At 43.1% G+C, this 23,264-nt stretch overlaps 1 protein-coding gene across 3 annotated transcripts in view; it reads right to left on the reverse strand.

Annotated features, from left to right (window-relative positions):
* Nucleotides 1–22,684, reverse strand: part of LOC137380572 (1-phosphatidylinositol 4,5-bisphosphate phosphodiesterase epsilon-1-like) — a 462,747-nt gene extending 440,063 nt beyond the window's left edge. For 2 of the 3 annotated variants that reach the window (XM_068052603.1, XM_068052605.1), the window contains exon 1: nucleotides 22,607–22,684. The gene's annotated coding sequence lies outside the window, so the exon portion shown is untranslated. Of the gene's footprint in view, nucleotides 1–21,775; nucleotides 21,875–22,606 lie in introns of those variants that run through there. The other variant, XM_068052604.1, reaches the window with a different exon arrangement.
* Between the last annotated feature and the right edge of the window lie 580 nt (nucleotides 22,685–23,264).

A 23,264-nucleotide genomic window follows, 5' to 3' on the forward strand; every position in this document is an offset into this window, starting at 1 on the left:
GCAACGTGGCCAGTTGGATCCAAAATTGGCTTAGAGGCAGAAAGCAAAGGGTAATGGTCAATGGGCATTTTTGTGATGGAAGGCTGTTTCCAGAGGGATGTTACAAAAATTGGCCATGTGGTTGATAATGAAGAAGATAGCTGTAGACTGCAAGAAATGATCATTGGATTAGTCAGGTGGAGGAACAGTGGCAAATGGAGTTCAATCCAGAAAAGTGTGAGGTAATATATTTGGGAAAGGTTAACAAGACAAGGGAATACACCATAATTGGTAGGATACTGAGAAGTGTAGAGAAACAGAGGGACCTTGGAGTGCAGACCCACAGATTCCTGAAGGTGGCTGGACAGGTAGATAAGATGGTCAAGAAGGCATCGGGGGTACTTGCCTTTATTAGCCAAGGCATAGAATATAACATAAAAGCAAAATACTGCGGATGCTGGAAATCTGAAACAAAAACAAGAAATGCTGGAATCACTCAGCAGGTCTGGCAGCATCTGTGGAAAGAGAAGCAGAGTTAACGTTTCGGGTTAACTAACCCGAAACGTTAACTCTGCTTCTCTTTCCACAGATGCTGCCAGACCTTTCATAGAATATAACAGCTGGGAGGTTACGCTGGAACTGTACAAAGCAGATGTTAGGCCAGAGCCAGAGTACTGCGTGCAGTTCTGGTCACCGCACTATAGGAAAGATGTAATTGCACGAGAGAGGGTACAGAGGAAATTTACGAGGATGTTGCCTGAACTGGAGAATTTTACTTATGAGGAAAGATTGGATAGGCTAGGGTTGTTTTCTTTGTAACAGTGGAGGCTGAGGGGAGACCTAATTGAAGTGTATAAAATTATGAAGGGTCGAGATAGAGTGGATAGGAAGGCCCTATTTCCCTTGGCTAAGGGCTCCATAACCAGGGGGCATAGATTTAGGGTAAGAGGTAGGAGGTTGAGAGAGGATTCGAGGGGAATTTCTTTCACCCAAGGATGGTGAGGATCTGGAACTCACTGCCTGAAATGGTGGTAGAGGCAAAATCCCTCATAACATTTAATAAGTACTTGGATATGAACTTGAAGCACAGTAACCTACAAAGCTAGGGACCATGAGCTGGAAAGTGGGATTAGGCTTGATGGCTAGTTGTCGGCTGACACGAACAAAATGGGCCAAATGGCCTCCTTCCATGCTGTAAATTTCTCTGATTCTATGATTCTATGAACACTGGTTCAGTCTCAACTGAAATATTGTGTCCAATTCTGGGCTTCGCACTTTAGGAAGGATATGAAGGCTTTAGAGAAGGTGCAGATAAGATTTACAAGAATGGTTCCAGCGATGAGGGATTTCACTTACATGGACAGATTGGAAAGCTGGGGTTGTTCTCCTTAAAGAAGGGAAGGTTGAGGAGAGATTTGATAGAGGTGTTCAAAATCATGAGGCGTCTGGACAGAGTAGAAAGAAACTGTTCCCATTGGTGGATGTGTCGAGAACCAGAGGACACCGATTTAAAGTAACTGGCAAAAGAACATGGAGGAAAAGCTTTTTTTTACGCAGCGAGTGGTTAGGATCTGGAATACACTACCTGACAGTGTGGTGGAGGTAGATTCAAATGTGGCTTTCAAAAGGAAATTGGAAAAACACCTGAAGAGAAAGAAATTGCAGAGCTACGGGAAAAGGGCAAGGGAGGGGAACTAGCTGAGTTGCTCTTGCAAAGAGCAAGCATGGGAACAATGGGATGAATAGCCTTCTTCTGTGCTGCAGCCAATTTTTAATTCTATAGTAAGGATGGAATTGATAGGAGAGCAGAAATTAGGGTGGGATAAGATTTCAAATTGGTGGAGATTTGGACAAATTGCAACATATGAAGGGTGGAACTCAGGAGGGCATTGTGGCAATGGAGGCTGGAAGTGGCATTTGTAGTGAGAGGGGATCAAAGTTGAATCATGTTGCAGAATTGGAAAAACGTATCTGAAGTGATGGTTATTGTGGGGTTTGAAACTCAGCTCAGCTCAGAGTAGAGCAATAATTGCATTTCTGAAATTCCACAAATGAACTTTGTTGGGTGCATAGGTCAAAGAAATAAAAAGAAATACAGTATTTTATTAGCTCAAATATCTACCACACCCAAGGCTCAAAGGATGTGAGTTCCTAACTCGTCAAGCTTGTAAAAGAGCTTGTATATTAGGTTAATGCTGAACCTAAATCAGAACTAAAAATGACCTGATTTGACAGTGGATTAACTCACTGAATGTTTTAAATTTTCCTCTTGATGGTAGGTGAAGCAATTCTATAACCGCATAGAGTGGTTTCGCCTACTCTAAGGGGAGTGGGAAAGAACTATCATATTTTTAGCATGTGCACTGCCAGCCAAAAGTTAAGCTTTCTAATTTCAGGCCCTTCAAAGCTCAGTCAAGCTAGAGGTTACTCAAATGATCATCCTTACTAGACAGAAGATATGATCTGAGTGCAGCAGAAAGTAGAAAAACAAGACAGACAGGTAAAGTAAGCCTCTACATTTTATACAGGGCTTGCTTCAGTATACAAACTACACAGTAACGAAGGAATGGGCACCAGATAAATGCAGGGGTACACACAAAACAAAATGCTTTTGAAGAGAAGAGAAATCCGTATAAAAAAAAGTCAAGATAATCTTTGACAGCAAGCGATTTTCTGATCACTAATGTCGGATGTAATATTAAATCGAGGTGTCGCCTGCTCTGTCACGTGAACATAAAACATTGTATGGCACCATTCGAAAAACAGCAGGTGATTCTTCCCAGTGTCCTTGTCAATATTTATCCCTCGACAAAAACTGAAAACAGATGATTTGTTCATCTATCTCATGTTGTTTGTGCGACCATTTTGCGCGCAAATTTTTCTTCCGCTTTTCCGATAAAGTGGAATAGCATCATAGAATCATCACAGCACCGAAGGTGGCCCTTCGACCCATTGTGTCCTTGCTGGCTCTTCTAAGGAGCAATTCACGTACTGCTGCTCCTCCACCCCCCCTCCCCACATCTCTGTGCATTCCTCCTTTTCAGATATTTAGAATATTTAGAAAATATAGAAACATTTTCGGCACAGAAGGAGGCCACTCTGCCCATCTTTGCTGCTCCTACTGAAGAACGAACCACCCAGCCTAATTCCATTTTCCAGCACTTGGTCCATATCCCTGGAGGTTACAGGACTTCAGGTGCATATCCAGACACCTTTTAAATGAGTCGATGGTTTCTGTCTCTACTGCCCTATTAGGCAGTGAGTTCCAGACCCCTACCACTCTCCTCATCTCCCCTCTAATCCTTCTACCAATCACTTTAAATCTATGCCACTTAGTCACTGACGCCTCTGCTCAGGGAAATAGGTACTTCCCATCCACTCTATTCAGGCCCTCACAACCTTGTACACCTCAATCAAATCCCCCCCTCAGCCTCCTCTGTTCCAAGGAAATAAATCTCAGCTTATCCAATCTTTCCTCATAGCTGCAATTATCCAGTCCTTGCAACATCCTCGTAAATCTCCTCTGTACACTCTCTAGTGCAATTACATCCTTATTGTTAGGAGGTGACTAGAACTGCACACAGTACTCAAGTTGTGGCCTAACTAGCGTATTATATAACTCCAGCATAACCTCCCGGCTAATAAAGGAAAGGACTCCATATAACTTCTTAAGCAGCCTATCAACTTGTTCAGCTACCTTCAGGGATCTGTGGACATGCACTCCAAGGTCTCTAACTTCCTCTACACATCTCAGTATCCTCTCATTTATTCCTTTGCCTTATTTGACCTCCCCAAATGCATCACCCCACATTTCTCCAGGTTGAATTCCATTTGCCACCTTTCTGCCCGCCTGACCAGTCCATTGATATCTTCCTGCAGTCTACAACTTCCCTCCTCACTATCAACCACGTGGCCAATATTTGTGTGGTCTGCAAACTTCTTGATCGTGCCTCCTACATTTAAGTCCAAATCATTAATATATGCCACAAATAGCAGGCGACCTAGCACTGAGCCCTGCGGAACCCCGCTGCAAACAGCCTTCCAGTCGCAAACCACCCATCAACAATTACCCTCTGTTTCCTGCCACTGAGCCAATTTTGTATCCAGCTTGCTACATTTCCCTGGATCCCATGGGCTTTTATTTTTTTTAACCAGTCTGCCATGTGGGACCTTGTCAAAAGCCTTGCTAAAATCCATGTAGACCACATCAACTGCACCACCCTCATCAATCTTCCTTGTTACCTCTTCAAAAAATTGAATCAAATTGATCAGACACGATCTTCCCTTAACAAATCCATGCTGACTGTCCTTGATTATTCTGTGCCCTGCTAAGTGATTACAACAATGACTACACCTTAAAAGTACTTTATTGGATGTAAAGCAGATGGGGCATCCTGAGGTTGTGAAAAGAGCTATATAAATGCAAGTTCTTTCTTTAAATGTAAGATCAGAGTTATGAGTATGCCTAAATAAACTAATAAGGAAACACTGGGTTGCCCCAGCATCAAACAAAAAACAAAAGGCCCCCCTTTTTCAGAGACGCACAACCGATAAAGGAACTAATTGGTGAAAAAAAGACAAAGGAAACTTACAAACTTAAATAATATCACCGAGGTCCAGTATACAGTCTAGCTCCTGTGGTACCCACTGGTGGCACAAAGTCTCAAAGCACTATATGGCCATTCGACCCATCATGTCTTGCTGGCTCTCCTAAGGAGCAATTCACGTACTGTTGCACCTCTGCACACCCCACCACCAGCCACCGCCCCCCCCCCACCCACCACCACATCTCTGTGCATTCCTTCTTTTCAGATATTTAGAATATTTAGAAAATATTGAAAAATTTACGGCACAGAAGGAGGCCACTCTGCTGCTCCTACTGAAAAACAAACCACGCAGCCTAAATTCCATTTTCCAGCATTTGGTCCTTATCCCTGGAGGTTACGGCACTTCAGGTGCATATCCAGACACCTTTTAAATGAGTTGATGGTTTCTGTCTCTACTACCCTTTCAGGCAGTGAGTTCCATGTGCAACTTCTGCACGGCCACCCAGGAGTAGACAAGACTGTGGAAGAGAAGCAAGTAGCCAGAGTGCCCAACCCCAAAAACCATGTCCAACCTGGCCTTGTAGGTGACCAATTTGGAAAACCCCCAGGAGCAGACCCACAAGGAGGTTCTCTGACTTGCTTGCACACCGCCCACCCCACCCCACACTGGGTGGCCAAAGATCTGGAGCCAGAAATTGTTGAGTAGCCCTTACGCAGCTTAGCCATGTGCAACAAGTGTACAGAAGCAGAACGTTCACCCTCAAGCTCCCCTTGCACTGGGTGACCTGCAGCCACACTAACCTGAGCATGTCTGATCATTGAAACATTAAAGTTCCTCAAGAATAAAACAGCAATCAAAACACACACAAAAAAAAACTCAATGATCAAAGGTTCTAAAGAAAGCCAGTTATGTCAGTCAATAAGGATATTAACATAATGAGAAAATTCCATCCAGGAGCAGTGATCAAAGTCACTTCAGAACAAAGGGAGCAAGCACAAGAAAAATATGGCAATGAAAAAACTGCAGCCAAGCTTGTGACAATGAAATATATGCCCTATGCTGTAAAAAGCTGTCAGATATATCAACATCATCCTTCCCTCCTCACTGCACTTTAGTAAATCCTATAAAGGATTTCTCCAGCCTGATTGTGTCAGTTCTAATTAAGGGTCCCATCTGAAATGCCAACCTATATTTTCCTTTCGTACTCACTTGTTCTGCTTTTCCGGCACTTTCTGTGCTTTTTTTTTACTTCAAGTTTACAGGATTTTTTCTTATCACAGGTGAATACCTCCCTCTTATCAATTTACAACTCTTAGTAATGCAGCTGTGTGAAGAACATGCAAGTCCACACCAATCTCAACAACTAGAATTTAAATCTGTGTTGCTGCATGCCGCAAAAATTACTGAAGAATTGTATTGAAATTATGGACAATCCTCAGGTATGCAATTTTTTTTTTAAAATGTGAATATCATTTAATTTGAATATATCAGTTTTTAAATTCTAATCTGTTGTTTAAAAGAGATTAAATATATAAAGACGTGGTCCGAAATGTCCTTTTCCATGATAGGTAGAATAGAGGTAGAGAGGACATGGGAGATGGAACAGTTGAAAGGGTGACTGCAAATTAAGGCAAGTGGGTTTATATGGAGTGTGAGGCTTAGGGCAGACGTGAGAGCAATAAATTCAGAGAGAGGGCAAGGGAAGCTGAGATGAAGAACGAAATCACCAGGAATGGAGGAGTTGCTCAGTGCAGAGGCTGAGGGAGGAAAGGAGGAAGGATAACTCTGAAAAACTTAGGGTGGAGCTTGGGAACGGTAGACAACAAAGACTTTAAAGGAGAGGCAAGAGAGGTGCAACAAAGTGAGATGTTCAAAGGATGTGGGGGCCAAAGACCAAGGTGTGACTTGGTGATGAAGGCCACACCGACAGTACAGTGATTGTGGCAGGACAAGTGAAAAGTACAGCCAGATAGGAACTTTTTTTTAAATTTCCAAAATATACTTTATTCCTAAAAATCTATAAAAAATACATTTGCAAACAGTTCCAAACAGCACCAAAAAATTCAAACATTGCAAGGGAGATCAGTTTCCTTCATTACATTCATGAGTTGCCTCACAACCGTTCCATTTCACATTTGTCATGCCATATTCATTTTTACATTTTACAGCACACAGAATTTTCACGATACAGTTCGAGGGGTTTCCCATGGGTCCAGCCCCTCCATTCAGCTTGGTGGGGGGACCTTACACTGTGGTCTTTCCCCATTGAGCCTTTGCTGTGGCTGCCCCAAGCTTTAGTGCGTCCCTCAGCAAGTAGTCCTGGACCTTGGAATGTGCCAGTCTGCAACATTCGGTGGTGGACAACTCTTTGCGCTGGAAGACCAGCAAGTTTCGGGCAGACCAAAGGGCGTCTTTCACCGAATTGATAGTCCTCCAGCAGCAGTTGATGTTTGTCTCGGTGTGCGTCCCTGGGAACAGCCCGTAGAGCACAGACTCCTGTGTTACAGAGCTGCTTGGGATGAACCTCGACAAAAACCACTGCATCTCTTTCCACACCTGCTTTGCAAAGACACATTCCAGGAGGAGGTGGGCGACCGTCTCTTCCCCACCACAGCCACCGCGGGGGCATTGTGCGGAGGGGACGAGACTACGAGCGTGCATGAAGGATCTGACGGGGAGGGCCCTTCTCACCACCAGCCGAGCTACATCTTGGTGCTTGTTTGAAAGTTCTGGTGATGAGGCATTCCGCCAAATGACTTTGGCGGTCTGCTCGGGGAACCATCCGACAGGATCCCCCGTCTCCTTTTCCCGTAGGGCCTTGAGGATGTTCCGTGCAGACCACTGCCTGATGGATCGGTGGTCGAAGGTGTTTTCCCGCAGAAACTGCTCCACGAAGGATAGGTGGTACGGCACGGTCCAACTGCATGGAGTGTTCTGCGGCAATGTGACCAAGCCCATCCTTCGCAACACCGGGGACAGATAGAACCTCAGCACGTAGTGACACTTGGAGTTTGCGTACTGGAGATCTACACACAGCTTGATGCAGCCGCACACAAAGGTGGTCATCAGGATGAGGGCCACGTTGGGTAGATTTTTCCCGCCCTTAGCCAGAGGTTTGAACATCGTGTCCCTCCGGACCCGGTCCATTTTAGATCCCCAGATGAAGCGGAAAATGGCTCGGGTGACTGCCACAGCGCAGGAGTGGGGTATGGGCCAGACCTGCGCCACGTACAGCAACAACGTGAGCGCCTCGCACCTGGTGACCAGGTTCTTACCCACAATGGAGAGAGATCGCTGCCCCCACATGCCCAACTTTTGTCGTACCTTGGCTACTTGCTCCTCCCAGGTTCTGGTGAACGCCCCGGCCCTTCCGAACCATATCCCCAGCACCTTCAGATAGTGACCTGACGGTGAAGGGGACAAAGGATCGGTCAGCCCAGTTCCCAAAGAACATGGCCTCACTCTTGCCGTGGTTAACTTTGGTTCCCGAGGCCAGTTCGAACTGGTCGCAGATGCTCATCAGTCTGCGCACGGACAGCGGATCCGAGCAGAAGACGGCGACGTCATCCATGTACAGGGAGGTTTTCACCTGAGTGCCTCCGCTGCCTGGGATTGTCACCCCTCTTATGCTCGCATCCTTCCGAATAGACTCAGCAAAGGGTTCAATATAGCAAACAAACAAGACCGGAGAGAGAGGACAGCCCTGTCTGACTCCAGATTGGATCGGGAAACTTTCCGATTCCCACCCATTGATTGAGACTGCGCCACTGATGTTTGTGTGGAGCAGTTTGATCCAATTGCAGATTCCCTCCCCAAACCCCATTTTGGAAAGCACGTCCATCATGTAGGTGTGCGATATCCTGTCAAAAGCCTTTTCCTGGTCCAGGCTGATGAGACAGGTGTCCACCCTCCTGTCCCGTACATAGGCGATCGTATCCCTGAGTAGCACGAGACTATCAGAGATCTTCCTGCCGGGTACAGTACAGGTCTGATCAGGGTGAATCACCAACTCCAGAGCAGACTTGACTCGACTGGTTATGACTTTGGACAGAATTTTGCAGTCAACATTAAGCAGTGAGATGGGCCGCCAATTTCTGATTTCTGCCCTCTCCTCCTTCTGCTTGTAAATGAGGGTGATGATGCCTTTCCTCATGGATTCTGACATGCTGCCGGCCAGGAGCATACTCTCGTATACTTCCAGCAGGTCCGGGCCGACCCAGTCCCACAGGGCCGAGTACAACTCGACCGGTAAGCCGTCGCTTCCGGGAGTTTTACTCGTCTCGAACGACTGGACGGCCTTTGTCAGCTCGTCCAGAGTTAGCGGCTTGTCCAGTCTCTCCCTCCTGCCGTCATCTAAGACCTCTGTGATAGATGACAGGAAGGACTGGGAGGCTCTGCTGTCTGTGGGCTTCGCGTCATACAGCCCAGCCTAAAAGGATTTGCTGATCCTTAGTATGTCGGACTGCGAAAACGTTACCGAGCCATCTTCTTCCTTCAGGCTGCTGATAACAGAGCTCTCTGTGTGTAACTTTTGGAAGAAGTAACGCGAGCATGTCTCATCCTGCTCGATGGAGCGGACTCTGAACCGGAAGATGATCTTGGAGGCTTCCTTGGCAAAGAGCGATGCCTGCTGGCTCTTCACCTCTTGGAGGTCTTCCTTGACCTCGACCCCCATCGACTGCAACCGGAGCAGATTTTGCATACTTTTCTGGAGTGGGACATTTCCCTCTGTCTCTCTCTCGCTCTCTGAATACCTTTGTGGATGAAGAACCTCTCCAGATAGGAACGCTTTAGTGAGGGGCAAGGTGTCACCACCCATGAATCAAGTTTCAGTCTAAGCCAGGAGGTTCACTGCAGTCATCCATAATAAAGTCATGGATGGTAAGGTCGTGGCTTTAATGATAATTCCACAGGAGGCAGAGGGTAGTAGCTGTGTTGAAGGGTTGTGGGGGCTAGGGGTGGGGTGCAGGATGGTATGGACTGGCAAGGTTGGGGGTATGCGGGGTAGGTGTTCAAGCCTGGAATGATAGCAGCAGAATAGGAAAGCAAAGGTGTAGTGATGGATTGGCGGTAGAGATTGAAGGGAGGGCAAAGTACACAAGAATGGAGCAATGGAAAGAGGTGATAGGAGGGAAGGAGACAGAAGACAATGGCTCCAGAGGGGGCTAGAGCAAAAAGAAAGGAAAATTGAAGGAATTGCTTCAGGCCCTGAGAGGCAGCCAAAATACATACGTGAATGGATCAGGCCTGCTTTGCTTTGTTTTTGATTCTCCATTCTAATTTCCTCTCCTAATTATTCCTCCGCTGAAGATAACAATTTGTCCCAGTCTACAGTTCCATGGGTGCTGACGCTATTCACTAACTTGCCCAACAACTGCACTTGCATACTTCTGACATTGATCAGTGGGCAGCAAGTAACAGTATAAACTTGGATTTTCTTTTCCACTTTTTTGGAGAGACTGTGGACAATTGTAGTCAGGACTAACCAGTTCAACATACAACTGGTATTCACCCTAAAGTTTTCCTGGTTTATACGACCGAGTGACATGAAGCATTATAGATTTATGTCCACTGAGCCAGCAGGGCCCCAGGTACATGTATCAGATTCTAAATCTGAAGTTTACCATTTTTAGTAAATTCAGCAAAATTTTTTGCCTGAAGCGTATGTTTTGTGATTACAAAAACAGAACTCCTTTCACGTAATGTGCACTGGGCAATGCTTCATTCTAGACAAAGCAGCCCCATTATTCCAGACACTCTCAGCTCCATTCCAAGATTCAGAACTCAAAAGTGCGCCAGTGTAGCCATTCCAGCAGGTATTTTCAGACACTAATGTGCTCCAAGCTGCTATACAGAAAAAGCAGGCCTGCAGGTTAACTTCCAGCTCTGTGATTCATGTTAATCCCTTAAAAAAGGCTGCAGTCGTCATTAAAAGAGATGCCCACGTTCTCTTGAGAAAGTCTACACGTACATGCCACATCATCAGTATTCCCTTCACTCTGGCTATTACCAACGCCTACAACACAAGGACTGCAGTGGTTCAAGAAGCTGGCTCATCACCACCTTCTCAAGCGCAATTAGGGATGGGCAATAAATACTGGGCTGGATTTTAAGAGCCTGCCGCCGATCTTGGCGTCAAACTCAAAAAATGGCAGCCTGCCCGCTAAAGAGCTGCCATGACCTCCCGCACGGCGGCTCATTTAACCAGCCAGGGCGGCCCGAGCACCCCCCATGCCACCCCCCCAGTCATGTGGAGGAGCGGGCTGACGGTTCCCGGCGATGGGATCAGCAGCCTGTGCACAGGCACTGGTGCCATTTTTTGAAGAGCAGCCAGCCCTGATGGCTCATTTAAATTTTTAAAGAAGTATGCCCGCAAAAAATATACAATAAATTTCTAACATCCCTCTTCCACCCCCACAACATTTACATTAATTATTTGCTCTTCCCCCCCAAAACACTTACCTTTTAAATGTGACCTTCCCCCTGCCCCCGCAAAGATTATACAAAGTTTAGAGTTCACCCCTTCTCACCATCCCCTACATCCATTACATTTATTTGATCCCATCTCCCCCCCGACAGAAAATATTAACCCCGCCCCCCTGCCCACCAGCATCACACCGCCTTTCCCCGGACGGGGAATTGAAGGCACGGGAGTGCTGGCTGCTGCGCCAAAGATCGCGGCAGGCCCGGAAGATTGAAGGTAAGTCCACTTAAATGTATTCATTTTATTAATTTAAATATTTAAACTCAGATCCCGTCGCCTAGCAGCAGGGGGGTTGCCAGGGAGGCTCACCACCATTGGACCAAGACATCGGGGGCTTGGTAAAATCCAATCCACTGATCTTGCCACTGACATCCACATCCCATGAGCAAATAAAAAGAGGCTCAGAGATTCCATAAGCTGCATAGTGCCACATTGAGCACACTCCAGCACTGATCCTCCACCTCCACCAGATTTTGTCGGGTCACCAAGAAGGTACTCAATTTTCACAAAGCAGGTGGGTGAATGCACGCGCCACTTTGGACACAGGTCTGGCACCTGGCTTGCCTAATGTACCTGGAATCCAGGATGCTATCTTCCTCGTAAGCCGAATCTACCCCTGAGCTAGGTGGTCAATCAAGAATGTTTTAGTAAAAATATCCAGGCCTTGACTTCACCTGGCCAATACAGCTCATGTGTGCCCTTGTGAAGGCCAGTGTGCCTCACCTCACCTAGTGTACCAACCAGGTTCCCTTTCATGGTCAGGAGTGGGAATTCCTGGCTTAGGCAATCCCCACGCCCAGTTCCATTCCAGTCCATCATTTGTTGCGAAAAGATGGAGACTTACAAGGCTCTTCAGAAACTCAGAAATAGTGGCAACCTCATGTAGTTGGGTCTTTCCCCTTTTTTGCAGCGATTTCTCTGGTGACCTGCAACAGTTTTAGCAGAGACTGGTAGAAGCCAGCAGGAATTTCAGGGCCAAGAAGAATGCTAGAACAGGAAAAGGGCATCCAGGCAACGGAAGGAACCATTCACATTAGACCTCACAGAGTGTCTTACGTCTGCAAAACTGTGATATCTGCACAGCCAATGCACAAATGGACAATACGGGAAAATAACATTAAATAATGATTGTATTTTGTCAGGGAAAATCAGAATTCCCATTACTATTTGCAGGTGTATTGACGGTGAAATTGAACAGCACCAGCCTGCACAAACTAAACATAGGAAACAATCGTGCACCAGAACAGGTAGGCCTGAGGCCCACTCGATATTGTGGCATCTGCTGCACGGCCTCAGGCAGCTTGCGGCAAAGCCGATGTAAATTTCAGGTCACTGCATCGTCGGCAGCTGCCCTCAGGTAGTTCCTGGGAGGGGATGGGGTGCAGTGGGTATGAAAGCAAATGGGATGGGCCCTAGCAGTTGCCGGCAACGGTTCTCTGGAGAGAGCTCCAGCTCCTGCTGGTTCCACATTCAGAAAATATTTTTAATCACCATTGGTTAGGCCACATGTAGAATTGGTTATCCTACACACAGCTGGCCGAAGGCTAGCTGTGTACAAGGCAACCCAATTTCAGGAAGGGGTACTGAAACAAGCATGAGGTTGTCTATCTGCATATGCAAAGAAACGATGCCTGTATCAGGCATGGGCCATGGAAGCCTATACTTAACTCTTGATCAATATGGCGGGTAGTGCGCTTTCAAGCAAAATATGCACACTGTCCACCATATTGGATGCTAAGGCTCCCATTTTATACCTGTAAAATAGGTGCAATGAGAATGGATTTTTAGGCCATTGTTTCTGCCTTGTCCACAATTTAAACACACACAAGCCCAAACCAAGATTGAACAGGAGCAGCAAGCCCAGACTAAGACTGAATAACGAGTATGACCAATCTTAACATTAAGGTCAGATTGACACTCAAATAGCAAATCAAACAAGTCCAGGCCAAGACTTAATGTAAAACGTAACACCTCACAACACGGTTACACTGTTTTAAAATTGGCTGCAATTTTTCTTTTCATTAATCGGCTTGCAGCCAAGCCTCCCCCACAGTTCTGGCTGGAAGCCAAAATTTACCCATACTGATTGTACAAATTCACAAATTAATGGGACATGGGACACAATTCATCAAGAGGTGACTGCAATAAGAAGCACATCTACCTTATTAATCTTCTAAAGTTTAATTTGAATCTCAAGTTGACTGAGGCTGCATCTCACCAAGGAAGCCATGGTTGAATTATGCCATCTCTTCGAACCAAACCCGTAACTGAGCAGCAACATCAGCAGCACAATACAATTAGTGGCAAATATGACAATGGTCTCAATATGCTTCTGTGCTATTTAATGCAGATTGCTATTGTTGTTAAATCATGTTGACTGATGGTTACTAAGCTGTATCCTTTTTGTTATCGGGTACTTAATGGCAATGACAGAAGTCTGGATGAGATCAATTGTCGCTCTACAGAGCGGAAATCTCTTTCACAAAATCACTCAACTGTGTGTAGCATACTTGTTGTATGTTTGGTTTAGTCTGGCTCACATGGATTTCTGAGTCTTCAGTAAGGTTGAACCATAACTGTTTATTACATTTCAGAAACGATATACACTTTCCTTAAACATGTCTAACTCCTCTGATGGTTCTGCTGCTGCTTCTCTCCTAAAGTCTCCTTCACATGTGATCTCTCGCAACATCATAGTGGGAGGTGTTACTCACACTGTCCCAGATATAAACCCTTTCAAACCCTTATACTGCAGTACTCTGCACTGACAAGTACCCTGACACATCTATTCATGCTCATGAAGTAGCCTCCATTTTGTAACTGACTCCATGAGGTCAGAATGACAAAATAACAATACAGCCTGTGACAAAGCTACACTCTGCTTAGTAGCACGCATCATTTCTTAAGCTATTGTCCTGCCTCTTCCACACCCATGAGAAAGTTCACTCAATGTCTCTGCAATGGGGTACAGTAGCATAGTAGTTATGTTATTGGACTAGTAATCCAGAGATCTGGATGAAGGATCCAGACACGAGTTCAAATTCAATTCAATAAATTGAATAAATCTGGAATAAAAAGATAATATCTGTAATGGTGACCATGAAACTAGTGAATCGTCGCAAAAACTCATTTCAGTCACTAATGTCCTTTAGAGAAGGAAATCTGCTGTCCTTACCCAGTCTGGCCGATCTGTGAATCCAGGTTCACAGCAATGTGGTTGACTCTTAACTGTCCTCTGAAATAGCCTAGCAAGTCACTCAGTTGTATTCAAGATGATGACTCACTACCACCTTCTCAAGGACAATTAGGGATGGACAATAAGTGCTGGCCTTGCCAATGATGTCCACATCCCATGAATGAATACTTTAAAAAAATTGGAGCTATGCCTTCTAAAATCACAAACGATTGTCTTTGGGATGATGGGTGCTTCATGTGTTGAAGGTACTATGTGTAGTGGTGAGGCTTGTCATTGCTTTAAAAAAGGGTATGGGATGATAATTACACAAGCCTGAACCATATTTATCTCTTGAAGTCTTGACCTGCTGAACTCTTCCATCTGTCTGCAGTCTGTGTCTTTTATTGAAGACAATCATTGGCACTTACAGGATAAATATTCAGAAAGTGAATAAATGTCTTATGCTGTGGATCTTAGGCACCAATTTTGTGGTTTTATATGTAACCTGAATGTAAAGTACCTTGCCTGGAGGAAATTTGTTATGATATTTGAGAGCTGATTGAGTCCAGTGCAATTTTTGGATGATTGTGTGTACTTTGGTCAACAATTCTTTCAGCTATATTACTCAAGATTTCAAGGTATTTACAGACGAGGAAGATCATTCATCCCATCTAAATTTATTCATCCAGAACAGTTAGGCACTCCACCATTACTGCATCCAATTGCTTCTTAAATGATTTCAGGGTTTTTGACTCCAGTCCTAGAGTCATAGAGTCATAGATTCAAACAGCACAGAAACAGGCCCTTCAGCCCATCGTGTCAGTGCCAGCCATCAAGCACCTACCTATTCTAATCCCATTTTCGAGGAATTGGCCCGTAGCCTTGTTTGCTATGGCGTTTCAAGTGCTCATCAAAATATCTCTTAAATGTTGTGAGGGTTCCTGCCTCTACCACCCCTTCAGGCAGTGTATTCCAGATTCCAACCACCCTCTGGGTGAAAAAATGTTTCCTCAAATCCCCTTTAAACCTCCTGCCCCTTACCTTAAATTTATGATTATTGACCCCTCCACTAAGGGAAAAAGTTTCTTCCTATCTACTCTATCTATGCCCTTATAATTTTGTATACCTCAATCAGGTCCCCCCTCAGCCTTCTCTGCTCTAAGGAAAACAACCCCAGCCTACCCTGTCTCTCTTCATAGCTGAAATGCTCCAGCCCAGGCAACATCCTGGTGAATCTCCTCTGCACCCTTCCTATAGTGTAGTGACCAGAACTGTACATAGTACTCCAGCTGTAGCCTAACTAGCATCTTATACAGTTCCATCATAACCTCCCTGCTCTTATATTCTATGCCTCAGCTAATAAAGGCACGTATCCCATATGCCTTCATAACCACCTTATCTACCTGTGCTGCTGTCTTCAGTGATCTATAGACAAGTACACCAAGGTCCCTCTGACTCTCTGTACTTCCTAGGGTCCTACCATCTATTGCATATGCCCTTGCCTTGTCAGTCCTCCCAAAATGCATCACCTCACACTTCTCAGGATTAAATTCCATTTGCCATTGCTCTGCCCAATTTGCTGGCCCATTTATATCATCCTGTAATCTAAGGCTTTCCTCCTCACTATTTACGACACCACCAAACAGTCCTCTGCCGTAAAGTGCATTCCAAGTGCTGATTACTCTCCGCGTGAACAACAACTTCTGAACATCAATCCCAAGGTTACCTTTTACTTGTTTGAACCAGTGTCCTCTTGTCCTATTTCCTATTCCAGAATTGTATGCAGTAGTCTAGTGTTTTATACAGTTCCAGCATAACCGCCTGCTCTTATATTCTATGCCTCAGCTCATAAAAGTGTCCTGTATGCCTTCTTAACCACCTTATCAGCCTGTCCTGCTACCTTTAAAGATCTGTGGACATGCACTGCAAGGTTCTTCTGTTCCTCTACACTTCCCAGCATCCCACCATTTATTGTGCATTCCCTTGCCTTAATTTCCCCAAATGGATTACTTTGCACTTCTCTGGATAGAATTCCATTTGCCACTTTTCTGCCCACCAGACCAGTCCATTGATATCTTCCTGCTCTCTGTAGCTTTCTTCCTCACTGTCAACCATATGACCAATTTTTGTATAATCTGCAAATATCTTAATCATTCCCACATCATTAATATATACCACAAAAAAACAATGGATCTAGTACTGAGTCCCACGGAACCACATTGGAAACAGCCTTCCAGTCACAAAAACAGCTGTCGACCATCACCCTTTGTTTCCTGCCATTGAGCCAATTTTGCATCCAAAGTACCAGTTTCCCTTGGATCCCACGAGCTGGTAATTCTTCTGACCAGTCTGCCATGTGTGACCTTGTCAAAAGCCTTGCTAAAATCCATGATGTGCTACCTTCATCGACTCTCCTCAAAAAATTCAATCAAGTTAGTCAGAAATGACATTCCCTCAACAAATCCATGCTGACTGTTCTTGATTAATCTGTGCCTTTCTAAATATAATTAATATACTGCTCAGAATTTTTTCCAATAATTTGCCCACCACTGAGGGTGGGCTGACTGACTTGTAATTATTTGGTCTATCCCTTTCTCCCTTTTCAAAAAATGGTACAATATTAGCAGTCCTTCAGTTTTCTGCCACCATGCCTGTCGACAAAGAAGTTTGGAAAAAGATGGTCAGAGCCTCAGCTATTTCCTCCCTTGCTTCACTTAACAGCAAGAGATACATTTCATCTGGGCCTGGTGATTTATGTACTCTGTTATTTCTCAGCTGCCTCCTCCAATCCCACTGTCCCTCTTAGTTTAGCATTATCAATTTGCATTGAGTTTCTCAGTCATTGACATACATTAGAAATAGTAGTGATCCCAACATGAAGGTCTGGGGAATCAATTTGGTACATCATCCCCCCGCCCCCCAACCTTGACACTACTGCTTTAACCAGTACCCATTGTTCTGTACCCTAGAGGCACTAATCCATACTATGCTCAGAATCCCAACAGTTTTAAGCTTAATTAGTAATATTTTGTGTGGACGTTTAAAAAAAAACTCAAATTTGTTTTGGAAGTCTAAGTAAACAAGTTGTAGGAATTAGCACAATTGATTTGGGTCATCACTTCCTCAGAAAAATCAGGAGGTTGTTCAGGATCTTTCTCCCTCCTACTTTAAGACCCTCCTTAAAGCCTACCAATTTGGCCAAACTTTTATTCACTCTTTCTAATATTTTCTTCTTTGGCTCAATGTCAGTTTTTGTCTTATCACACTCAGTGCTATATAAATGCAAGCTGTTGTAAACCCATGTCAACTGATGTTTACTGGGTTGTTGTTGCACAGATAATCTTCAAGTTTTCTCCTGACCAATGATTGTTATTTTATGTAGAATTCAAAAAGGATTCATGAGTTGTGAAAAAAATTGCTTCAAAAAGTGGTTTCCAGCTGCAGAAGTTACTACTGAAAATCTTCACATTCTTCAGGTTCACAAATTACTCACTTCTGCCTTATAATTCCCATTCGAACTCACCTCAAGTGCTTTGTAAGCACAGAGAATTTATATAGCGCCATTCACAACCTCAGGATGTCCCTATGTGCTTTACAGCCAATTAAGTACTTGTAAAGCACACAACAAGGTCCTACAAACAGCGATGTGATCATGACCAGATCATCTATTGTAGTGATGTTGCTTGAGGGATCAATATTGGCCAAGGTAATGGGGAGAATTCTTTTGCTGTTCTTCAAAATAGTGCTGTGGAATCTTTTACATCCACCTTAGAGGGCAGACAGGGCCTTGGCTCAGTGTTAAAATGTACAAATTATTTGTTCAGGTGGATAGATGCAAAATAAAAATCATGCATCTGAAAAGTGGTTTATGCCACACAATTATACTGTAAACACTCAGTGAGACGGCGGCATATAACCCAACCTCGAGAACTCTCTGATGAAAGGTCACAGACATGAAACGTTAACTCTGCTTCTCTCTCCACAGATGCTGCCAGAGCTGCTGAGTATTTCCAGCACTTTCTGTTTTCATTACTCGAGGACTCTCAGTACTTAGCCTGAGATACATGCCAAGCCTTACTATAACCACAGCACACGAATCAGGCATAAGGACCAGAACCCACAGTCTAATGAGCTCCCACACAACAATTTTTTTCCTCAATAGAATTTATGTGGAATGTATCTGGGCCTGAACAAATTTTGCCTTTAAATAATGTTCCTTTAACAGGATTGTCATTAACAGGTATGTGTTAGGATCTTAATTAAGGATTCAAACTCTTAATGTCCTCTACAGTCTTCAAAAGATGGACATTTTTATGGCTGTAACATCAAGAATCAGATTTTGTAATTTTCTACATTATCTTACATTTATACTACACCTCTAGCGTAAAGTACGTAATGGGGCGGAGAACAGCCATTGAGCAGAAGTAAGAGAGACTGGACAGATTACAAACAGCTTCAGAGTCTGTAACATTCTTTGAATAAACTGCAAGAACTTGTTTCAGGAAGACTACTTTAGCACTCAAAGTGAAATAACATTGCCCCAAAATTTACAGTTCGTTACAGGGGAAATAAGATTTTTTCTTAATTGTCTTGTTCTAATCAGTGCTCTGCTGGAGTGTCACTGACTCTTTTATATTAGAGATGAATTCTAATATCTTCAGAAAGGTTTGAAAGTGGTTATTGAGTTGCAGTACATTTTTGAAAGTGAAATGTCCATTTTCCTGCCACCTGTTGTTGAGTAGTTATCAGAGGCTCCTGTTCACCAGACTTTTATGCAGCCACAAAAATCCTCTTGTCCAAAATGTTTTCATAAATACCACACAGTACTGTTGCAGATAGATTTCAGACTGTGGGAAACCAAGGGACCAATTTTCAGATGGACAACATTGGTGCCACACCATTTATTAAATGGCCTTATCTGTCCTTCACGTGTGGGACACTCACACAAGCAGCAATAACCTGTGATGTGGGTATAGGATGTTAAAAGGTGCAGGTCAGCGATAAATGACTCTTTATTCATAACCTCACGAGTTTAACCATGATCAATGATAAGGGACAAATTAGCAGCTCCTAAACAATATTCATCTCTAAAACATTCCCCCTCAAAAATTCACATCACTAAAGGATACCAATCCCAGCTCATCCTTCACTATTGTGCCAGATGCCTCTTCTGTCCTTGCCTGATAGAAGTGTTCCTTAATTCGAAAACAACTGATATTTAAATAGATTCCATTACTGCCAGCATTGAGATATATATGCAATGAAGATGGTAGTTATTTTCTTACAGCAAATCAAAAGAAAATGCCCTTCCTCTTCAAGAAAAATTACAATGTTTTTATAGCATCATTGTAAATAAAAGCTCATATACACTAGGCACACCCCGTGTCTTTAGTTTAGCACACCAAAAATAAAGGGCATATTTCAGATTTTTTAAAAAATTCCATTGTGTAGCACACAGGGAGGGGGCAATTTTATATTGGCTAAACTAGGGGTCTGCAATTTACGGCTCCGGAGCTGCATGTGGCTTTTTAACGTCTCATTTGCGGCTCCCAGCCTTTTCCAGTTGGATCACATTAACACGAGAAAAGCCTAAAAAAGATTAAGCCGAGAAAAATAAGAACTGTGTTTTTATTGTGGGGTAAAAGGCTAATCATTATGCTACACTTTACGGTTTCAAATGATTATTTTAACGAAAAACATCATCGTTCTCTCAATAAACCTGTTTGAGTGGTATAGCTGCACCATTGTTATAGATAATACCTTTGATTCAAGGAACAGGTTTTATGGTTGTGACCATTATTGTTTCTAATATAGGTGAGATGATAAATTATTCTGAATGTGTTATTAAAAGTTTTTTTTTAATCACGAGAATTAATAGCTGAAGAAATCGTCTTAATTCTACACATCTTTAGTTAAAGTTCAAAGATGACTTTACTGACAATTATAGTAAAAAAAAGTCAAAAACATGATAATTCAGAGTTAGGTCTATTTTAATTTCATTTTTTTTCGATTGATACATAAATTCAACACATGTATTTTATTTTTTATAGATGCAAATTATGCATTCCAACAGAGACACTTGGCAATTTGACAAGTATTTGCTTTAGAAATGTCGAATTTATGTCTTGCAGCTCCTAATAGCTTTTAATTTTACAATTTTTAAAAAACTCTTCAGATAAGAAAGGTTCCAGACCCCTGGGTTAAAACATTTAAAATCCCTTTAAGGTAAATGCTAGTGGGACAAAGTTACTGAAAGACTTTTTCTAAGATTACAGCACTGCCAAAATGTTCATCGCAATCTCTGACAACCACAGCTCAATGGAGTTATGTCAGTGGCATGTCAGTAATGAATAGCAGTAAGAAACAGTTTGACATCTGCTTTAACTGCAAAAAAGACTAATAAATACTCAACTTCCCTGTGTGGACTTAAACAATAGCACATGACAAATTTGGAAGGGTTCGCGACAGTGGTGCCTCAAACCTTACATTCCAGACACTGCTTAGGCTGCATTACTATAAACCTTTGTATCAGAATGGCAGCTACATTAGCTAACTGGCTGGGGATGTAGAGGACAAAACATGCCAAATTGACAAGTAAAATCTTATAGAAGCAGACTGACAGCCGACTAAAAATTCTAAAGCGCAGCAAGGAAAAATTAGAAAAAATTTTATACGTAGAATCATAGAGCAGAGAAGAAAGCCATTCAGACTACTGTGCCTGTGCCATCTCTTTGAAAGAGCTATCCAATTAGTTCCACTCCCCTATCCTGCAAATTCTTCAAGTATTTATCCAATCCCCTTTTGAAAGTTACAATTGAATCTGCTTTCACCAACCTTTCAAGCAGTTCATTCCAACTCACTGCTTAAAAAAAAATTCTCATCACCCCACTGGTACTTTTGCCAATTATCTTAAATCTATAAATCTTACATCTGTAACTTCTCACCTTATAATATTATATCAGAAGTAGCTTACCTTACTGGAACAAAGCATCATCTCACTGCTCGTCAGTTGCAATCCCTTAAATGTCCCACACACCACCTTCCTTCCATGAGATGTACATGTGATGAGATGTGATAGACAGTCACAAATGACCAAGGAATATAGAGCAAAAGCTGGGAAACTCTGTCTGTGGGGTCCATGCTATCATTCCCACCTAAGCCCTCAGGGGAATCACTTCCAACAAGTATCTGCTACAATCACATCCCAGTCAACTTGCTGCAAAACTGATTGTGTAAGAAGATAAACCAATTAAGTGCAGAATAAGCTTAATGCTTAAAAGGGGCACTGGTCTCATTAACAACATTTAAAAAAACAAATTTTTGTTTGAGACAGAAAACAATCAGATGAGAAGTGTGTTTCTTTTCCACAATGGCATCACACACAAGTGGCATAGTGATGTGCTGTAGGAACTGAAGAAAATGCTTAGAGAATGCCCCTTTAAGTACTCACACTGAGAGCCCCAGATATATTTATACGAAGTATGAATGAAATTTAGTACACAGTAATTAATCGGTAACTGGCTCATAACTGGTAAACAATATCAGAGCTACCAATTTGAAAATTACATTCATTTTGAAATTGCAAATACCTCCTGCAGATTCATAAAAACCAAGGAAGAATGTGAATCCATCCAGAGAATGCACTATGCAACTCTTTCTGTAAAACTTTCAACTGTTCCTCGGTGCTGTTTCTACATCCATTTTCCCTTTTTTGTCGTATGATATTGTACATTGCCCTCCCCACCCTATTTATGCAAAAATAATTCTGTTTTCTTCTCCTGTAGTTAACCAGATAAAATAGGGTGTGGGTGCAAGAATTACATTAGACATTTTTCACACATCCTTGTAAACACTGCAAAGTCATTCCAAGTAATACTGTGGTTAGATAAGAATAGCAAGCGGAAGATCTGTGCTTGTAGTTAAAAGGTTTATTGACAGTTACAAAATGCACTAACATTTCAGATGCATTAATTGTTGCTAAAGTAGTAGGAGATGCTCCAAGAGAAACAGCAGAATGCTGCTCTTAACACAGCAATTAAAGAATTATTGGCGTTAAAAGCACAATGCCTGTGGTGAAGTATCTGGATCACCGCATGTCGAACTCTTAATATTCAAAGAAACTGGACCACTAGTATTAGGCAGCATGATGTTCAACATTGTAATTTTGTAATTCTTTGACCACTTACCATTGATTAAACAGAAGCCTAGTAAATTGTTCTTTAATATAAAAATGCAAGATCCAGAAATCCTTATCTTGTACATCAGTCTAGTTCGATATGTTTTGTATCTTAGCATACTGCTGCCCACCACCAATACAATAAACAAGCAACAGGTCCAGAATCTGAGAACAATATTAAAATCCATCACGAGCCACCTTATTTATCCACAATCCATTCAGCCTTATCATGCCTTTCTCTTACCTTCCAGCTGTAACCAATTTCACACAAAAAGTACTGTGTGCCTCTGTCCAGGGCTGACTGCTCTGCTCTTTACAGACGGTACGGTGCAGACTGAACTGCAGCCATTGTACTACAGTGAGTGAAAGTTCAGTGGCAGATTCAGCATGTGAAATACCAGGCTAACCTCAGATAAGCTGTGAAGCAGAGTTCCCTGGGCTGTGTCAGAACTTTGGAATGTCTGAGTTAACTCCATTTGCGAGGGGCTTTGAATAGTGATCAACGCTGGGCTGCCTAGACCATATTCACATCTTATTCACTTCCAATGCTCTGCCAACAGTTGCACACAAGGTGCCTTTTTACGCCCTGCTCCCCCGTCCAGTGAAAAATGTATGATATCTCAAGAAAACAATGCCTCGATTCAAGAGTTTCCTCAGAAGTACAACACTGCAACCTCTACTCCACTCAGGGTTGCCAACCATTCTCTCCTGACAGAAAGGCTTTTAGTTAATGGAAAAAAAAGAGGGGAAAAAAAGTCTTGTGAATTAGGAAACAAGTCGCTCAATTCCACACTTTTTTTTACTGGCACTTGCAAAAAAAAAACAGAATTTAAATGAGCTTAGCTGTTGCAGTTGGGTTTGCACAGTTTCACAACATCAAGTATATTTTTACTGCTTTTAGT

Source organism: Heterodontus francisci, chromosome 20 (genome assembly GCF_036365525.1).
Source record: "Heterodontus francisci isolate sHetFra1 chromosome 20, sHetFra1.hap1, whole genome shotgun sequence".
In the NCBI taxonomy this organism is placed as follows: domain Eukaryota; kingdom Metazoa; phylum Chordata; class Chondrichthyes; order Heterodontiformes; family Heterodontidae; genus Heterodontus; species Heterodontus francisci.